Source organism: Balaenoptera physalus (genome assembly GCF_965194825.1).
Source record: "Balaenoptera physalus genome assembly, chromosome: 15".
Lineage (NCBI taxonomy): Eukaryota > Metazoa > Chordata > Mammalia > Artiodactyla > Balaenopteridae > Balaenoptera > Balaenoptera physalus.
Genome location: NC_138894.1, coordinates 42,430,632 through 42,436,631, shown reverse-complemented (window position 1 = coordinate 42,436,631; position 6,000 = coordinate 42,430,632). Strand labels below are relative to the sequence as shown.

The 6,000-nt window shown below is 42.8% G+C and overlaps 1 long non-coding RNA gene across 1 annotated transcript in view; it reads left to right on the top strand.

The window, feature by feature from the left end:
- The first annotated feature begins 4,403 nt into the window (after positions 1-4,403).
- Positions 4,404-6,000, top strand: part of LOC309643722 — a 445,978-nt gene continuing 444,381 nt past the window's right edge. The window contains exon 1 of the long non-coding RNA XR_014254029.1: positions 4,404-5,209. This is a non-coding gene — a long non-coding RNA (uncharacterized lncRNA). The remainder of the gene's footprint in view (positions 5,210-6,000) is intronic.

Below are 6,000 nucleotides of genomic sequence, written 5' to 3'. Positions count from 1 at the left end.
TTTAAGTAGCTACCTGGTATTCCATTGTTTGATTTATCATAATTTATTAAATAATTTCCAATTTTGAATATTTAGGCACTTTCCAAATTTTCACCATTAAAAATTATGTCCATGTCTTTGATTACATCCCTGATGATTTCCTTCGAATATATTCATATATTATTAATTATTATATAATTATGAGATTATTAATTTTTGAAGTGATTATTGAGTCAAAAGAAATGCATATTTTAAGGGTTTTAATGTACTTCTGAATTTCTTTGCAGAAACATTATGTTAAATTATATTTTTACCAGTAACATGTGAGAAAATCTCTGCCCATTTAAAAAAAATCTTATCTGATGGGAAAAACTTATTGCTTTAATTTGCACTTCTTGATTAATAAAGTTGACTATTATTTATGTATTCATATATTTATCATTCATTTTCCTGCTTTTATCTCTTTTACTTTTATGGTGCTGTTTCTTTAAAAAAAATTTTTTTTTTTGGCTGCATTGGGTCTTCGTTGCTGCACGCAGACTTACTCTAGTTGTGACGAGTAGGTGCTACTCTTCGTTGCAGTGCGCGGGCTCTAGGGCTCTCACTGCGGTGGCTTCTCTTGTTGTGGAACACAAGCTCTAGGCTCATGGGCTTCAGTAGTTGCAGCATGTGGACTCAGTAGTTTCGGCACGTGGGCTCTAGAGCGCAGGCTCAGTAGTTGTGGCACACGGGCTTTGTTGCTCTGCAGCATGTGGGATCTTCCTGGACCAGGGCTCAAACCCATGTCGCCTGCACTGGCAGGGGGGATTCTTAACCACTGCACCACCAGGGAAGTCCCTCTTTTTCTAATGAGTAAACAGGTCTATGTATGTTAAGGACATTAACCTATTGCTTGTCAAATATGTTGCAAGTATACACAAGTATACACTTGTGGTGTATATTTGAATTTTATTTAATATCTTTGACCTTAAAATGAACTTGCATATGGCCTAGAAGTTTTCTCCTTTATAATTCTCATCTTTGATATTGTGTCTGTGGGGTCTATAGTTTTAAAATTAATTAATTATTTTTTTATTTAAAAAATTTTTATTAATTTTTATTTTTTTGGCCAAGCCACACAGCTTGTGGGACTTTAGCTCCCTGACCAGGGCTTGAACCCAGGCCCTCGGCAGTGAGAGTGCAGAGTCCTAGAGTCCTAACCACCGGACGGAAGGGGAATTCCCTATAGTTTTTTTAAAAGAGGATATCAAATCTCTATGAAGCTCTAAATATGGGGCAGTATTCTTTGTCTGAATACCTTGTACCTTTGCCCATCAAATAATTTCTCTTCCAGAGCTTTCATAAACATTTTTGTTTTCCTTTAGGAAAGCATCCTTGAAATCTACAAGTTAGCACTGTCATTTAGCACTGACTATATAAACACTGCACAATTCTCCCTCTCAGTTCTCTATATTCCTGATTTAAAACTGATCATCAACTGAGGATGTAATAAGGAGTTTAAACATTAATTTTCCAATAAGGTATTAAGTGAAGCACCCTACACTCAGGCAGTTTATAAATTCATTCGTTTAACTGCATAAAGCAACAGATTCTCTGACCCCTGCTCAGGGGGAGAATTATGGGTTCAGATCCCAAGCTAGAAATTGCCAGGGCTATCATGAAGCTATTTTCTCCTTTTGCTAACAATTATCAGCACTTCCCACACAGAAATCAGTGGGAACCAGGCACTGGAAAGAGGACAGTGGACACTTCGCTTAGGCTAATATTTTCTCACAACTATTTTGATTAACTCCAGTGATCCTGTAAATTAGTTACTATATTGTCATTGAGGCCTTCGAACTGGATCCTATGAAATATCCTTGGGATTTTTTCACTGTCCTTTAGTTTCTATTATGTCTACAGTTTTCAAAAATGGTTATTGTAAAAGGATATCCTGTGGGGATGTCTCTGCCCTCCTCATTAAGTTCCAGAGATGCCACCAGACATGTCTTGGTGTACCTGAAGTCCTCAGGTTCCCCAAAGGCAGCGGGGTGGTTTCAAAAGAGGCCAGGGATGCCTTTTTTTCTTTTCTTTCCGGGGTTTCCAAATAGCCATCTCAGAAAGATCCCGTGGGTAGTCTACTTCTATATCAGCCTTCCTTGCAAGCTTCCTTGGAGGAAGTTCACATTTACTTTTATACTTACTTTTAAGGAAGTTGTTCTATTTCCAGGTCTTGACATAATGCACTTTACATCTTACATATCAGAGCCCTCTGTGGCATTTCCAGGCTTGACTGGAAATCTGGACTTTTTCTCTTAATTGCTTAATAAACAGCACAGCTCCACTGACAAGTGCATCAGAGCCACAGAACTGAGGACTGGAAAGGGATCTGCAGGGTTATCTTGGGCAGCTCTGGGGGGAGGGGATGGAGTGAACACCTGTAAGGACCATGAGGCTCCAAGTCCAGGTAGAGGCTATAGTAAGACCTGGGGCTTGGGGAGGTGATGATATGTACAGTCTGCAATGGTGTGTGTGTGTGTGTGTGTGTGTGTGTGTGTGTGTGTGTGTGTGTGTGTTGGGTGAGTGGTACAGTGGTGGGTGTCTAGAGTATTCAGTGTATTAGGTTCCTATTGCTGCTGTAGCAAATGACCTCAAACTTAGTGGCTTAGCACAACACAAATTTCTTCTCTTACGGTTATGGAAGTCAGAAGTCCTAAAATCAAGCTTTTGACAGTTCTGGAGGTCAGAAGTTTAAAATCAAGGTGTCAGCTGGGCTGTGTTCCTTCTGGAGGATCTAGGGAAGAAGCTGTTTCCTAGCCTTTTCATGCTTCTAGAAGCTTGAAATGAATTGGCATGAATTCAAGCATGAATTGGCTTGTAGCCTCCCTCCATCTTCAAAGCTGGCAGAATAGCAACTTCAAATCTCTCTGATTCTCTGACCTCTGCTTCTGTCATCACATCTTCTCTGACTCTGATACTCCTGCTTTCCTCTTATAAAGATCCTTGTGACTACAGTGAGCCCACCCGAATAATCCGGACCCTTAACTATCACATCTGCAAAGTCTCTTGCTATGTAAGGTTACATAAGCATAGGTTCTAACACAATTACAGGGATTAGGATGTGGTCATCTTTGGGGACCGTTATGCTGTCTTCCACATTCAGTGTGACAGATTTTCTCCACCTTTTGCTTTATTGCAAAGATCCTTGGAGAAATGAGGATGATGATGATGGTGATGATTTATAACACCTTCCATGAGATGGTGATATACCGTTTATAAAACACTTAAGACTTATTTCAATTTCACTGAATTTCAACTAAAGTGTAGTTGGAAGAGCACTAGGACTTTGAATCAAGAGCTCTGATTTCATCACTTGACGTCCGTATGACCGTCAGACAATTTATTTAAGTTGTCTCAGTATTGAGGCTCAGTATTCCCATCTGTAAATTGGGGGAATGTTGTGATCAGTGGGAAAAATTAGATAGATTCTGGGCAAATTGAGAATCTTGGAGTGTCTTGTGGGAGAATTTCATTTGGGACGATGCTTTCCAACTCTTCACAGTCTAGGATGAATTTACAAACTTGTCCAGAAAGTTTTCATTCTGTTTCTCACTCTCTATTTGTATTAGTTCCGACTGTCTGAAAAGCAGACATCAAGATGGGATTAGACATTCATGAGATTTATTGGAGAAAATGCTTGTGGGGGGGAAATGGGGAGGGAGTGGAGGCGGTTGGGAGAGCCATCAGGCACAGTGCAGATCTGACCCCCGAGGAGCAAAGAGCCAGGTGGTGGGAGCTGGGTGTTGCTGGAGAAGGAGAGTCGTTCAGGGTGAGATGGGTTGGAATCTTATTGTTGAGGGCCTTGAACTGGAGCATCAGTTATCAGAACTGGTTATTGGCAGAGCAGTAACTCAATCCCAGCTGTCTTTTAGAAGATTGTCCTAGGAGAGAGAGGACGGTGGGTTAGAATGAGAGAGAACACAGCCAGGACACCATCTAGGGGCCGCTGTAACCTTCCTTGAGTGGGTAGTGTTAAGGGTCTGGACCAGGCTAGTGGCAATGAGAATGGAAAGGAAAGAATAGCCATGTGTAATTATTCATCCCAAAGAAATAAATTTCTTTATTCCTCCCTGCCAAATATCAATAGAACCATCTGACTGTGTTAAATCAGTTTTGATTGTTGAGCGACCAGGAGATGTTTAACATGCGGTTAAATGACTATTGTGAGGAATGGTGTTTATTTTGCAAGTACTGACCCCATCCCAATGTCACCTGATCTGCACCAACTCCAGTCAGCACCCCATTCCTCTCCTTCCTCCCCTCCCCTCCTGTCCCCTCCCCTCCTTTCCCCTCCCCTCCTTTCCCCTCCCCTCCTATCCCCTCCCCTCCTTTCCCCTCCCTTCCTTTCCCCTCCCCTCCTTTCCCCTCCCCTCCTTTCCCCTCCCCTCCTTTCCCCTCCCCTCCTTTCCCCTCCCCTCCTTTCCCCTCCCCTCTCCTATTTCTTTCCCATCAGACCTAAGAACTCAATGTAATTTATGTTAGGAACAGGAATGGTCTGGGCATTCTCCCATTCTTTGATAGCAGATAACTCATCAACGGTGAGTTATGTTGACTTGCATCTTTTTGAATTTATCATAACATCTGAAGTTCCTGATGATTTATTAAAACAAAAAGCCGGGAGGAGTGAAGGAAATGTAGGTTTAAAAGTTGATCACTCTTGCTGCTGATTTGACTTGAGGATGTTTGACCTTGAATATACTTGTTTGTGAGAAGTGTCCTTAGGCAAAACTGATGGCCTGATGGTGACTTACAATAAACAGCATGGGGGTCTTGACAGGTGGATAAAATGTAGCAGCAGAGCGCACGTGGAGTCCAGGCAGATGTCTATTGTATGCTGTCATCAGTTTTTTTTTTTTTTAATTTAATTTTATTTATTTATTTATTATTTATGGTTGTGTTGGATCTTTGTTTCTGTGCGAGGGCTTTCTCTAGTTGCGGCAAGTGGGGGCCACTCTTCATCGCGGTGTGCGGGCCTCTCACTATCGTGGCCTCTCTTGTTGCGGAGCACAGGCTCCAGACGCGCAGGCTCTGTAGTTGTGGCTCACGGGCTCTAGAGCACAGGCTCAGTAGCTGTGGCGCACGGGCTTAGTTGCTCCGCGGCATGTGGGATCTTCCCAGACCAGGGCTCGAACCCGTGTCCCCTGCATTGGCAGGCAGATTCTCAACCACTGCGCCACCAGGGAAGCCCCCTGTCATCAGTTTTGGAGCCTGTTTTGCATGCTCCAGAACCTCTAGTTGCTGGGCTGAGTTTCAAAATAGGATTCTAGTCATTGGGCTGGAAAAATCTGGGTAAGGCCTCATTCTAGGGAGAATTCACATCACTAAGAGAGGGTGCAGGAGGAGTGAACAAAATGTAGGCCAGGAGCTGAGGTTCAAGGTCAGAGCTACAGTAGGAGTGCTGGTGAGGGTCCCCCATGTTGGACTCTTGAGTTTCTTGTGTCTGAGTTTAGGCTTTGACTGGGATACTGAGACAGGACTAGCCCTGCAGGTGGGGGATCAAGGACTCCAGTCGGGAGGAAAAAGATGGGAGCTAGTCAGGAGCAGGGTCACCCAGGTCGGGGATTCTCACAACATGGCAGGAAACAGAGATGTTAATCTCAGACTGAAGCAAGAATCAGAACCACCTGGAAGGCTTGTTAAAACACAGATCACAGGGCCCACCCCCAGAGTTTTTGATTCAGTAGGGCTGGCCTGGGGTCCAAGAATTTGCATTTCTAACATGATCCCAGGTGATGTTGATGCTGTGTCCTGGGCCCACACTTTGAGTGCAGTGTTTCTCCCTCTTTACTGTACATTTCAATCACCTGGGGAGTTTTTAAAACTATGGATGCCTGTGTCCTACCTTCAGAGATTCTGATTTAATTGGTCTGTCGTCTCTGGACTTTAAAATCACTGCTTTAGACTCTGATAGACTCTGACCACACGGTTTTTTAAACAAAATTTTCTCTAAAATTTACTTACAGTAAAATTCATTCTTTTTGA